This window comes from Stegostoma tigrinum, chromosome 20, assembly GCF_030684315.1.
Source record: "Stegostoma tigrinum isolate sSteTig4 chromosome 20, sSteTig4.hap1, whole genome shotgun sequence".
In the NCBI taxonomy this organism is placed as follows: domain Eukaryota; kingdom Metazoa; phylum Chordata; class Chondrichthyes; order Orectolobiformes; family Stegostomatidae; genus Stegostoma; species Stegostoma tigrinum.
The window spans coordinates 2,083,586-2,099,149 of NC_081373.1; positions in this window are offsets into that span (position 1 = coordinate 2,083,586).

Here is a 15,564-nt window from a genome sequence, read left to right on the forward strand (position 1 = left end):
GTCCCCAGATATTTAATGAATTCAAATTTCACCATCTGCCATGGCAGGATTCAAACATGGGTCCCCAGAATGTTACCCACATCTCTGGGTTAACAGTTCAGCGATAATACCACTAAGCTATCACCTCCCCTAATTAAATGGACAGATTGAGGCAGGGGCAGAGATGAATGCTGTTATGGAGCTTGAATTAAAGTGTCTTTGTGATATGGTGAGTTTATGTGGTCAAAAGCTTAGCTCTGGGTCAAGTACAACATCATGACTGCAAGCAATCTAAATTATCTCCACGCATTGGCTGAAGTTATGGCAACAATGCATATCGGGGGTACACAGTTTGTGGTCAGGACCAGAAGGTGATGGTTTTGAATTTGCCAATTGACTAACCAGAGCAAATTGCTATGCATTCACAACTATAAATTGGACAAGAAACCTAACAGTATAGAGCCAACATATGATTAAGAGAGAGGTTGGAAAAGTAGACATTGGTGTCATCAACGAAAAAGTGGAAAAATGTAAAATGTCCACCTTCTTCCTCAAAGTGGGGGGAAGAGGATTGCTTTTCACAGTGGGTGTCAGGGCACTCAGCTGTGTCTGATCGTTTCCGCTACTTCTGCCCTCACTCCTTCTCTCCCTCCCTCAACAGTAGGATGGTCTAGTCCTCACTTTCCACTCCACTAGCGTCCACATCCAAAGGATCAGAGGTTACCTTTTCTGCCAACTCCAGCAGCATGCCACCACTAGACATATATTCTTGACCCTGCATTCTGCAGGGACTGTTCCCTTTGGTATACCCTGGTCCACTTCTTCTCCAAAACCACACCACACCCCCATGGCATCTTCCTATGCAATTACAGAAAGGGGTAACATTTGTCCATTTACTTCCTCACTCCTCACTGCCCAAGGCCCCAGACACATCTTCCAGGTGAAGAAGTGGCTTTACCTGCACCTCACTCAATCTCGTCTGCATATTTACTGCTCCCTTGTGATCTCCTCTACACTGGGGAGTTGAAACACAAAATGGGTTCCCACTTTGAGGAATACCTACAGTTTGCCCGTAAAAATGACCCTGAGCTTCCAATGACCTGTCCTTTCAAAACACCACCTTATTCCCTTGCCGACATCTCTGTATCAGGCCTGCTGCAGTCGTCCAGTGAAGCTCAAGGCAAGCCAGATGAATACCACTTAATCTTCCACCTTCCAGCCCCCAGGACTCAACACTGAGGTTAAACATGAACACCCGCCTCCATGTTCATTAGGCACCCTCACCCCCCCAAGGTAGGATTGCGTTACTCCCAACACAGCCAACCAAATTTCAAATGTTTACGCTTGTTGTTGATTCCCTTTCAGCATGTATCTCTCTTTTGGCATATCTTCAATCCCCTTGTTGCCGTCTCTACTCACTCCTCCTGCGCCCACAACCCACCCCATCGTCAGTATAGATACCACCATTTCCCAAATGCTTTCAGTTCTGACCATCACTGTACTTGAAACATTAAATCTTTGTTTTTCACCCTACAGATGATGTTTCAGATCTGTAGTTCTTTGTTTAATATTAGTACAAAAGTGGTATCTGACTGTAAAACTGCCCATGTAGGAAACAATAATGTTTCTGGACATATGTGTACATGAACAGAGGAATTTATATTGGAAAATGTTGATGTAAAGAGTGCACAATTAAAATGAAGTAATTGTTCCCAGCAGTGACACATGGACAGATGAAAATGGGGAAAAGCATTGTTTTGCCCCCTATGCGCCTTACTAGAATCACAGAATCCCTACAGTGTGGAAAGAAGCCATTGGCCCATTGAGTCTGCACTGACCCGCCAAAGAGCATCCCACCCAGATACAGCACACTCCACCCAGGTAATCCTAAATTTACCATGCTAATCCACCTAATCCACACATCCTTGAACACTACGGGACAATACAGACCAAAAAAACTGGATGCTGTAAATCAGAAACAAAAACAGAAATTACTGGAACAGTTCAGCAGGTCTCACGGCATCTGTGGAGAGAAATCAGATTTAACATTTTGGGTCCAGTGATCCTTCCTCAAAACAGGACAATTTAGCACAGCCAATCTACCTGACCTGCACACCTTTGGTCTAGTGGAACCTTCTTGTAATTTAAGATAAAAAAGTGTGAAGCTGGATGAACACAACAGGCCCAGCAGCATCTCAGGGGCACAAAAGCTGACGTTTCGGGCCTAGACCCTTCATCAGAGAGGGGGATGGGGAGAGGGAACTGGAATGAATAGGGAGAGAGGGGGAGGCGGACCGAAGATGGAGAGAAAAGAAGAGGTGGAGAGGAGAGTGTAGATGGGGAGGTGGGGCGGGGGGGGGGGGGGGGGTATAGGTCAGTCCAGGGAGGACAGACAGGTCAAGGAGGTGGGATGAGGCTAGTAGGTAGGAAATGGAGGTACGGCTTGAGGTGGGAGGAGGGGATAGGTGACAGCAAGAACAGGTTAAGGAGGCGGGGACAAGCTGGGCTGGTTTTGGGATGCAGTGGGGAGTGGGGATGAGCTGGGCTGGTTTTGGGATGCAGTGGGGGAAGGGGAGATTTTGAAGCTTGTGAAGTCCACATCGATACCATTGGGCTGCAGGGTTCCCAAGCGGAATATGAGTTGCTGTTCCTGCAACCTTCGGGTGGCATCATTGTGGCACTGCAGGATGCCCAGGATGGACATGTCATCTAAAGAATGGGAGGGGGAGTTAAAATGGTTCGCGACTGGGAGGTGCAGTTGTTTATTGCGAACCGAGCGTAGGTGTTCTGCAAAGCGGTCCCCAAGCCTCCGCTTGGTTTCCCTAACGTAGAGGAAGCCACACCGGGTACAGTGGATACAGTATACCACACTGGCAGATGTGCAGGTGAACATCTGCTTAATATGGAAAGTCATCTTGGGGCCTGGGATGGGGGTGAGGGAGGGCGTGTGGGGGCAAGTGTAGCACTTCTTGTAATTTGTTGATCATTATTTGCGTTTTCAAATTCACTTATGGTTTTGAATAGCTTTGCATCAGTGTCTATTTCGTTTGCACTGAAGTTAATTCTATTTCAATTTCTGCAGCAGAAAAGGTGGTCAAGCATTCTAGTGAAAACAGTATCTCATAGAAAACACAGTGTGGAGCTGGAGGAACACAGCAGACAGACCAGACAGCATCAGAGGAGCAGGAAAGCTGACGTTTCAGGTCAGGGCCCTTCAGAAATCCTCAGAAACTTCAGAATTTCTGAAGAAGGTTCCTGACCCGAAATATCAACATTCCTGCTCCTCTGATGCTGCCTGGCCTGCAGCTCCACACTGTGTTCTTTCTGACTCCAGCATCGGCAGTTCTTACTATCTCTGAGTATTTCATACAAGCCTTTTTCATGCAGAAGGTCATGTACGTGGAACACACTGCCAGAGGAAGTGGTGGACCCTGGCGCAATTCCAACATTTAAGAGGCAGCTGAATGTGTACATGAATAGGAAGGGTTTAAGAGGCTTATGGGCCAAATGGTGGAAAATGGGATTAGATTAATTTAGGAGATCTGGTTGGCGTGGAAGAATTGGAACGAAGGGTTCGTTTCTGTGCTGTACATTTCTATGACTGTATAGAATACGGACAATTGGTCCTACTTGTGTTTGCCAGTGTTTCAGCCACACATAAACCTCCTCTCAACTCTCTTCATCTACCCAAATCGCACACCTTTTTATTCCATTCTGAACCATTTCCAATTATTTACATCTATCTATCTCTATTATTCCCTACGGTAGCGATTTCAATATTCTAACCATTCTCAGGTAAGGGAGTTTCTCCTAAATTTTTTTAGATGTATTCATGATTATTGCCTATTTGTGGTCTCCTTCACAGGCAGAAACATATTTTCTATCTTAATCCTACCAGACCCTTTAATAATCTAAAAATTCATCCTTAGCCTTTTCTACAGAAAAGAGCATTTGTCGTAGTTTAATCTCTTCAATCTTTCTTAATAAGTAAGACATCTCGATTTATAGATCATACATTCCAGGTAAACTCAGTGCAAGCTCAAGGAATTGCTCAGCATCTTCCAATGAGACAGTTTATGGTCCTCTAGCCTCAAAAATGTGTTCAATATTTCAGACCAGGAACTAAGTGTTCTCATTTTGTTTATGTTTATCACATGCTGATCTGAATCTTGTATGTCATGCTTGTTTTTATTCAGAGCCTTTAATTATTCTGCCCTTCATACACAATCTGGACAAATGTTTTATTTTCTTAATACAATCATTACCACATCTTTTCCCTTTTTCTCCATTGCACTTTGTCATTTAATCACTCCCGATCCTTAACCAAGTCTAGACCTTCCCTTTTATCTGTCTTCCCTCCTTTCAGCAGTGTAAAACCCATCACAATTCTACTCTCCTTAAGTTCTGAATAATGGTGAGATACAACTCAAAATATTAAAACTGCTCCAGCTCTGCAGAAGCTGCAAGATCTGCTGAGTATTTCCAACATTTTTTAATATTTGTGATCACCAACATCGCTAGAAACATAAAAACCAGGAGCAGAAGTGGGCCATTCAATCCTTGGAATCACAGTCCAATATTCAATATGATCATGGCTGATCATTCAATTCAGTACCTTGTTCCTGCCCTCTCCCCGTATCATCTGATCCCTTTAAGCCCAAGGACTTTATCTAACCCCTTGTGAAAATATCAATGTTTTGGCCTCAACGGCAGAGAATTATAGCAGAGAGTTCCACAGGTTCCCCATTCTCTAGGTGAAGAGATTTCTTCTCATGTAACTTCTAAATGGTCTTCCTTGTATCTATAGACTGTGAACCCTGATTTAGGACTTCCCAGTCATTGGGAATATCTCTGGAGGAGTGACAACAACCCAGTGGCATTATCATTGGCCCATTTAGGGACCCAGGTAATGTTTTCGGGACTTGGGTTTGAATCTTGCCACAGCAGATGGTGGAATTTGAATTAAATAAAAATCTAGACTTGAGAGTATAATGATGACCACAAAACCATAATCTATTATCAGCAAAAGTCCATCTGGCTCACTAATGCACTTTGGGAAGTGAAACTGCCATCCTGACCTGGTCTGGCCTACATGTAACTCCAGGCCCACAGCAATATGGTTGACACTTAATTGCCCCGAGGGATGGGCAATAATTGCTGGATCAGCTAGCATTCCTGGGTTGGCAGGACTGACATTTGACTGTATTGATTAGGGCTGTATTCACCGGAGTTTAGTAGAATGGGGTGGGGGGGGGGGGGGGGGGGGGGGCGGGGAGAGAGTCTCACAGAAACCATAAAATTCTAATAGGATTAGACAGGGTAAACAGATCTTTATTTATTCATTCGGAGGATGAGGGAGGTGCTAGCTGGGCCTCATCCTCCGAATGAATAAATAAAAATCCATTTACCCTGCCCAATCTTATTAGAATTTTATGGTTTCTGCGGGACTACCCCACCCCTCCCACCAACCCCACCATTCTATTAAACTCCAGTGAATACAGTCCTAATCAATACAGTCATATGTCACTCCTGCCAACCCAGGAATCAATCTGTGATACTGCTGGGCCTGCTGTGTTCATCCAGCTCCACACTTTGTTATCTCAGATTCTCCAGCATCTGCAGTTCCCATTATCTCTGGTACTCTGTTTTTAACTTACCGTTAAGTACTTTTTCGCACCTTTCCTCAGTCCTAAGTGCAGTTATCATAGAGTCATTGAGATGTACAGCATGGAGTAGACCTTTCTGTTCAACTCGTCTATGCAAGCAGATGTCCTAACTAAATCTAATCCCATTTACCAAAATTTGGCCCGTATCCCTCAAAACTCTTCCTATTCATATATCCATCCAGATGCCCTTTAAATGTTGTGATTGTGCCAGCCTCCAACTCCTCTGGCAGCTCATTTCATATATTGCTTTCTTTTTATGCATTTGTGGGATGTGGGTGTCACTGGTTGGACAGCATTTCTTGTTTATCCCAAGATGCCGTTCAGAAGGTGGTGGTGAGCTGTCTTCTTGAACCTCTGCAGTCCACCTGCCACAAGGGAGGGAATTCCAGGATTTTGACCCAGCAACAATGAAAGAATGGCGATATATTTCCAAGTCAGGATGAAGAGTAGCTTGGAGGGGAACCTGGAGGTGGTGGTGTTCCCATCTATCTGCTACCCTTGTCCTTCTAAATGGAAGTGTTCGTGGTTTGGAAGGTGCTGTCTGAGGATCTTTAATGAGTTTCTGCAGTGCATCTTGTAGGTTGCACACACTGCTGCTACTGAGTGTTAAAGGTAGAGGGAGTGAATGCTTGTGGATGTGGTGCCAATCGAGCGGCTGCTTTGTCCTGGGTGGTGTCAAGCTTCTTATGTGTTGTTGGGGCTGCACCCATCCAGACAAGTGGGGAGCATTCCTTCACACTCCTGATTTGTGCCTTGTAGATGGTGGACAAGCTTTGAGGAGTCAGGAAGTGAGATACTCGCCGCAGGATTCCCAGCTTCTGGCCGGCAGTTGTAGTCACTTTGTTTATGTGGTTAGTCCAGTTGAGTTTCTGGCCAATGATAACTCCCAGGATGTTGATAGTGGGGGATTCAGAGGTGGTAACACCATTGAATGTGAAGGGGTGGTAGTTACAGTGTCACCATTTGGTGATGGTCATAGACTGGCATTTGTGTGGCATGAATGTCATTTGCCACTGTTAGCCGAAGCCTGGATATTATCCAGATCTTGTTATACTTGAAAACGGACTGCTTTAGTATCTGAGGAGGCACAAATGGTGCTGAACATTGTGCACTCATCGGCAAACATCCTCACTTCTAACTTTATGATGGAGGGAAGGTCATTGATGAAGCAGGTGAATATGGTTGGGCCAAGGACAATACCAGGAGGAACTCCTGCAGAGATGTTCTGGAGTGGAGATGATTGACCTCCCACAACCACGAACATCTTCTCGTGTGTTAGGTATGACTCCAACCACTGGAGAGTTTGCCCCAGTACCTACTGATTCCTGTTTTGCTAGGGCTCCTTGATGCCACACTTGGTCAAATCCAGCTTGATGTCAAAGGCTGCCACTCTCACCTAATCTCTGGAATTCAGCTCTTTCGTCAATATTTGAACCAAGGCTGTAATGACGTCAGGTTCTGAGTGGCCCTGGCAGAACCCAAACTGGGAGTCACTGAGAAGGTTATTGCTGAGCAGGTGCTGCTTGACAGATTAGATTTGTCCTGCTTTTTATGTCCAGGTCATACTCGGGTAAATTTCCATATTGCTGGGTAGATACCAGTGTTGTGACTGGACTGGAACAGCTTGGCGAAGGGAGCAGCAAGTTCTGGAATGCAAGTCTTCAGTACTATTGCTGGAATGTTGTCAGGGTCCATAGCCTTTGCAGCATTCAGCATCTCCAACTGTTTCTTGACACCACATGGAGTTAATCAAATTGGCTGAAGACTGATATCTGTAATGCTGGGCCCACTGGTGGAGGCCAAGATGGATCATCCACTTGGGACTTCTGGCTGAAGATTGCTGCGATTACTTCAGCCTTATCTTTTGCGCTGATGTGCTGGGCTCTTCTATCATTGAGGATGGGGATTTTTGTGGAGCCTCCTCCTACAGAGAGTTGTCTAATTGTCCACCACCATTCACAACTGGATTTGGCAGGACTGCAGAGCTTAGATCTGATCCGTTGGTTGTGGGATCACTTAGCTCTACATATCACTTAATGCTTTCGCTGTTTGGCATGCAAGTAGTCCTGTTGATATCTTCACCAGGTTGATACCCCATCTTCAGATATGCCTGGTGCTGCTCCTGGCATGCCTTCCTGCACTCCCCATTAAACCAGGGTTGATCCCCTGGCTTGACAATAATGGTTGAGTGGGGGATATGACAGACCATGAGGTTACAGATTGTACTGGAGTGTAAATCCACTGCTGTTGATGACCCACAGTGCCTCATGGATACCCTGCCCTGAGTTGCTAGATCTGTTTGAAGTCTGTCCCATTGAGCACAGTGGTAGTGCCACACAACACGATGGAGGTGGTTCTCAATGTGAAGGTGGGACTTCGTTTCCACAAGCACTGTGCGGTGGTCAGTCTTACTGATACTGTCATGGACAGATGCAACTGCAGCTGACAGATTGGTAAGGATGTGGTCAAGTATGTTTTTCCCTCTCATTGGTTCCCTCACCACCTGCTGTAGACCCAGTCTAGCAGCTATGTCCTTCAGAACCCGACCAGCTCGATCAGTCGTACTGCTGCCGAGTCACTCTTGGTGGTGGACATTGAAATCCCCCACCCAGAGTACATTTTGTGCCCCTGCCAGCCTCAGTGTTTCCTCCAAGCCATGAGGCTTCATAGGGTCTGGAGTCAATGCTGAGGACTCCCACAGCAACTCCCTCCTGACTGTATCCCACTGTGCCGTCCCCTTTGCTGGGTCTGTCCTGCTGGTGGGACAGGATATATCCAGGGATGGTGATGGTGGTGTCAGGGACATCGTCTGTAAGGTATGATTCTGTGAGCGTGACTATGTCAGGCCAGGCAGCATCAAAGCAGCAGGAAAGCTGACTTTTTGGGTCAGGACAGGTCAAGGTGGCGGGGATGAGTGGGGGTGTGAGTCTTGGGATGAGGTTGGGGGTGGGGAGATTTTGAAACATAAAGTCTACATTGAGACCATTGGGTTGTGTTTCTCCAGCTCAACACCTTGTTGTCTCAGACTCCAGCATCAGCAGTTCTTACTATCACTAATGTCAGGCTGTTGCTTGACTAGTCTGTGAGACAGCTCTTCCAATGTTGGCACTAGCCCCCAGATGTTAGTGAGGAGGACTTTGCAGGGCCAACGGGGCTGTTTTTGCCGTTGTCTTTTCCGGTGCCTAGGTCAATGCCAGGTGATCCATCCGGTTTCATTTCGTTGTGCAGACTTCATAGCGATTGGCAAAACTGAGTGGCTTGCTCAGCCATTTCTGAGGGCAATTGAGTGTCAACCACATTGCTGTGGGTCTGGAGTCACAGGTAGGCCAGACCAGGTGAGGGTGGCTGATATCCTTCCCTGAAGGACATTAGTGAACCAGATGGGTTTTTCCACCAATCGGCAATGATTTCATGGTGATCAGTAGATTGTTAATTCCACACATTTTTCTTGTTTATTGAACTCCGGTTCCACCATCTGCCGTGGTGGAGTTCAAACTCGGGTCCCCAGAACATTAGCTGGGTTTCTGCATTAATACTCTAGCAGTAATACCACGAGGTCATCATCTATTCCCAATGCATGAAAAAGTTGTACCCTTAGGTCCCATTTAAATCTTACCTCTTTCACTTTAAACCTATGGCCTCTATAGTTTTGGAGTTACTCACCACAGGGAAAAGACCTTGTCTATTTACCCTAACTATGTCCCTCATGATTGTATAAACCACTATAAGGTCACCCCTCAGCCTCTGACACTCCAGGGAAAATAGCCCAGCCTCTCAGCATCTTCAGTCTCTCCCTATAGTTCAAACCTCTCAACCCTGGCAACATCCTTGTAAATCTTTTCTGAACCCTTCCAAGTTTCACAACATTCTTCCTGTAGCAGGGACACCAGAACGGCATGCAGTATTCCTAAAGTGGCCGATCCAATGTCCTGTACAGCCACAACATGACCTCCCAACTCCTATACTCAATGCAGACCAATAAAGGCAAGCATACCAAACACCTTCCTCACTATCTTACCTACCTGCGGCTCCACTTTCAAAGTGCTATGAGCTTGCACTTAATTGCACACTCCCCAAATACAATAACAAGGAGGTAATGTTGAACTTGTATAAGACACTTATCAGACCTCAGCTGGAGTACTGTGAACACTTGTGAGTGCCACATTAAAGGAATGATGTGTACGCATTGGAGGGAGAGCAGAAGCGGTTTACAAGAATGATTTCAGTGATGAGGAAAGATTGATGAAGTCAAGGCCATTCTCCTTGGAGAGAAAGTGGCTGGGAGGAGATTTGACACAGCTTTTCAAAATCATGAGCAGGCTAATTGGATAGATAGGGAGAAGCTGTTCCCACTCATAAAAACAACAAGAGAGGTGTAGATTTAAAGTTATGAGAAAAAGAAGCAAGTGTGATGTGAGGAAAAAAAAACATTTTTCACACATAATCTAGTCAGAACATGGAATATACTGTGTGGAAATATGGTGAAGATTGGTTCAAGTGAAGCATTCAAGAGGGTACTGGTTAATAACTTGGATAGAAATATTGAGTGAGCAGATTGGCAGTAGCAAGTGATATTTGTTTGAATAGTCAGAGCAGTCACATTGGGCCAAATGATCTCCTTCTGCATTGAAACAATTCTGTGATTCTGTAACAGATTTTTACAGCTTTTTCCAAAATATCGTTGCTTTATATTTTTCTTTTTTACATTCATATTATAAGAAAATATTGTTCTGACATGGCCTCATGGTCATACAGAAATAAGGAAAGAACAGCTTTTCTCGCCAATCTTATTGCTAGCATCAGTAAATAGCCTATCAGTGAAATAATGGATGAATGAATAAAATTTTAAACAAAACACTGGTGATAAGAACAGCATTAATAACTTACAATCCTGCAATCCTGTAAATATCCAGTTTGTTTTACTATAAAATAGCAAGACAGTGAAATTCCTGGTGTCTTTCACAATCCTTGGGTTATTATTTGGCAGATTTTGTTGCTTTCCCTTCTCCTTATGCTTGGCAGGGTCCTGTATAGTTGACTTGCCCAGACACGCAGCGAACTGTGAGTACAGAGGAGGCAGGAATATTTACTTCTATGTGCTCAGAGACATCTGTTGTTAAGAATATAAAGAAACCTAGTGAAAGCAGTCAGTGGAGGCTTCACATTAAAAAGTCTGCTTAAAAAAATTGAACACTTCAGCAAATAATTCTGAACAGTCATGCTTTAATCATCAGTTCTAAAATTTTGTGCTTAAAAATGCGGCTTTTTATGAAAATACATTAATTCTGAATAATACAAACTGGAGAGATACCTTGGACTCATAAATACTAAACTAGACAGTGGGCAAAAGGTGCTCAACAGCCTTAAAACAATTTTTAAGGTTTTAGCAAAGATTTATAGCTTGGGTTGTGGGTGAGGTTGTTGACTTGGTCACTGAGCTGACTTGTTTTCATTCAGATGTTTCATCACCATGCTTGGTAACATTGTCAGTGAGGCCTCCGAAGAAGCAATGTTGTTCTACTCCACTTGGAATTTATACTGTCTGGTCTGTTATGGTGGGTAGAGTCATATCAGGTTTTATTCTGTATGAGTTATATGGGGTCCAATTCTATATGTTTGTTGATTGCATTATGGGTGGAGAACCATGCCTCTAGGAATTCCCATGCATGTCCATGTTTGGCTTGGGCTACTATAATTACATTATCCCAGTTAAACTGATGGCCTTCACTGTCTGAGGGTACCGATATTAAGGGAAGTTCATTGTGTCATTTTGCTGCTAGCTGATGTTTGTGTAAAAATGAGACTTCAGATAGACAGTGAGGAAACTAGCCATCAGAATATATGAACATCAGCTTGCAGCAAAACAACACAACAAACTTTCTTTAATATCAGTACACTCACTCAATGAAGGTCATCAGTTTAACTGAGAGAAGGTAACCTTAGTAGCCCAAGGCAAACACAGAAATGCACTGGAATCCCTACAGGCATCATTCTCAACCCATAATGCAATCAGCAAATATACAGAATTAGACCCCCATATACAACCCACACAGAACAAAACTTGAAATGACACTACTCACCATAACGGATGGGACGGTTTAAATTCCAAGCGGAGTAAAACAACATCGCTTCATTGGAGACCTCACTGACAATATTACCAAGCATTGTGACAAAATATCTGAATGTAAACAAACCAGCTTGGTGAGCAAGTCAGCAATCTCGCCTTAAAACAATGTCAAGGCTCAAAAAAATTGTAGCATAAGCTGCAGGCAGGACATGCTGGCATTTCTGTTCAAGAAAAAAAAACATAAGTGCACAAAAGGCTGAAGGATGAAGTCCAAATGTTGAAGACACGGAACTGGTGGCGTATTACTAGTAGGATCCTGAGATATCTCCAAAGATATCGAGTATTTTCAACATTAAAACATTTTCTCTAAATCTAAGCACCTTATTGCTCTTGTCATTTTGTTTTTAATCTTAGATACAAAGTGACATGAGAATTTTCAGCAAATCAATTAGACCATCAATGGTCACATTCTCATTCAACACTGCTCCATCTCCCCACCCTTTAATTCACAAATTCTTACCGTCCTGTGTCACAAAGGCACAGTGTTATCATTTCAAATGGATTTACCCTTCCCTCCTTTCGCTCTTCAATTCAACCCATATCACTGCAGCTGGCAATCTACCCAGTCCATCTCCCACCATTAAATCAAACCTCCACTCTGAGGTTCTTTGAACCAACATGCCCCAATTCAACAAGATGCCCCTTCCAGCACTACTCACTAGTAAACGCGCTCCACCCCCAACATTCAGCATTTACCCTTCCTTGTTATTTGAGACTCTCCTTATCCTGCTGCAAAAGCACCTCTCCAGCTCCGCTCTTCTTCCTCACGAAAGCACTCCTTTATCCTGCATTTTCTCTTATTTTTCCCCTTTTTTCTCACTTTCATACTCATTTAGTTCCTCCAGTTCTTTCTATTATTCTGATTCCCCACTTTGGTTCTCTCTTCATTTTCACTCATTCCACCTCATTACCATGAATTTTTCTGCCACCTGCTTCCCTCCAAGTTGGCTCTACCCCTACAAGTCCTGCTGCTGATTGATGTAGTCAACAGATATACAATAAAAGGGTAACAAAATGTGAAGCTGGATGAACACAGCAGGCCCAGCAGCATCTCTGCATCTGCAGTTCCCATTATTTCTGATACAATAAAAGGGAACTGCTGTGCATCAACTATTTGTGATTTGCTTCTTCCTGACCGCTCCTCAGCTAATACTGGCACTTCAAGATAAGTCACAATGAGAGAATGGGCATTGGTCCACATACATACACACTTCTGTTCGGAAATGGCAACAAATCAACCAAGCGTCAAAAATAATGATTGTCAACATAAAGTACAAATTGTTGGTATATACTTGGATTATACAAAATTATTTGATCTCAAGCCACAGTGTTGAAAGAAGTTTAACAATTGACCTTCGGCTGAGAAAAACAAAAAATTTCAGGCACAGCACAATGCAGACATTTGATAAGGAAAAGTGGAGGTGGTTACAAATAGGGAGTAGACAACAGCACTGTCCCACCAGAATGCCTCTCACATTATTTTATTTGAAGTTTTTGAAGGGAGTAATCAGTGTAAAGTACACCAATACAACATTATGAAATGCAAGATAATAAAATGTGAGGCTGGATGAACACAGCAGGCCAAGCAGCATCTCAGGAGCACAAAAGCTGACGTTTCGGGCCTAGACCCTTCATCAGGGTCTAGGCCCGAAACGTCAGCTTTTGTGCTCCTGAGATGCTGCTTGGCCTGCTGTGTTCATCCAGCCTCACATTTTATTATCTTGGAATTCTCCAGCATCTGCAGTTCCCATTATCTCTAACATTATGAAATGCATTTGGGTTGAAAAACATTCCACATACTTTTATTTACTATTGTGCAGAAAATACAAAAAAGTTTGATCAAGATGGAAAAATATATTACACTTGTAAAATTCCATGGAACATAAAAAAATCATAAAAGCTTCTCTAAATAAGTGAAGAGGAAAATATTAGTAAACACAAATATAGGCTCCTTAAAGTCAGATGCTGGAAAAATTATGAAGTAAATGGCAGAAGAATTGAACCGAAACATTGGTTCTATCTTTACAATAATACAAATAACTTCCCAGAAATTTCAGGGAACCAAGTTTATAATGAGAGGACAGAACTGAAAGAAATCAATACTAGTAAGAAGATGGTACGAGGGAAATTAATTGAGTTAAAGACTTGCAAATCGCCAAGCCCTATAATCTATATCCAGAGTTCTTTGAGAAGGTGACCAAACAGGTAGATGAGAGTAAACCGGTTGATGTGGTGTATATGGATTTCAGCAAGGCGTTTGATAAGGTTCCCCACAATAGGCTACTGTACAAAATGCGGAGGAATGGAATTGTGGGAGATATAGCAGTTTGGATCGGAAGTTGGCTTGCTGAAAGAAGACAGAGGGTTGTAGTTGATGGGAAATGTTCATCCTGGAGACCAGTTACTAGTGGTGTACCGCAACGGTCGGTGTTGGGTCCACTGCTGTTTGTCATTTTTAGAAATGACCTGGATGAGGGCGTAGAAGGATGGGTTAGTAAATTTGCAGACAACACTAAGGTTGGTGGAGTTGTGGATAGTGACGAAGGATGCTGTAGGTTGCAGAGAGACACAGATAAGCTGCAGAGCTGGGCTGAGAGGTGGCAAATGGAGTTTAATGCAGACAAGTGTGAGGTGATGCACTTTGGTAGGAGTAACCGGAAGGCAAAGTACTAGGCTAATGGCAAGATTCTTAGCAGTGTAGATGAGCAGAGAGATCTCGGTGTCCATGTACACAGATCCTTGAAAGTTGCCACCCAGGTTGACAGGGCTGTTAAGAAGGCATACAGTGTTTTAGCTTTTATTAATAGAGGGATCGAGTTCCGGAACCAAGAGGTTATGCTGCAGCTGTACAAAACTCTGGTGCGGCCGCACTTGGAATATTGCGTACAGTTCTGGTCACCGCATTATAAGAAGGATGTGGAAGCTTTGGAAAGGGTGCAGAGGAGATTTACTAGGATGTTGCCTGGTATGGAGGGAAGGTCTTATGAGGAAAGGCTGAGGGACTTGAGGCTGTTTTCATTAGAGAGAAGAAGGTTGAGAGGTGACTTAATTGAAACGCATAAAATAATCAGAGGGTTAGATAGGGTGGATAGGGAGAGCCTTTTACCTAGGATGGTGACAGCGATCATGAGGGGGCATAGCTTTAAATTGAGGGGTGAAAGATATAGGACAGATGTCAGAGGTAGTTTCTTTACTCAGAGAGTAGTAAGGGAATGGAACGCTTTGCCTGCAACGGTAGTAGATTCGCCAACTTTAGGTACGTTTAAGTCGTCATTGGATAAGCATATGGACGGACATGGAATAGTGTAGGTTAGATGGGCTTGAGATCGGTATGATAGGTTGGCACAATATTGAGGGCTGAAGGGCCTGTACTGTGCTGTAATGTTCTATGTTCTATGTTCTAAAGTGAATGGCTCCAGAAAAATTGGATGCATTGGTGGACATCTTCCAAAATTCTAAAGATGCAGGAGCAGTTCCTACAGATTAGAGGGTGGAAAATGTAACTTCACCATTTCAAAAAGGAAGGGAGAAAAAAAAGAGATTTGCAGTCCAGTTAGCCCAACATCAGTAATGGAGAAAATGCTGGACTCCATTATAAAACACATGACAACAGAACGTCTGGAAAACATTAAGAAATTGGTCAAAACCAGCATGAGTTTATGAAAGGAGCAAGCAATTAGACCATAAGACACAAGAGTGGAAGTAAGGCCATTTGGCCCATCAAGTCCACTCCGCCATTTAAATCATGGCTGATGGGCATTTCAACACAAACGTCCCTGCACTCTCCCTGTA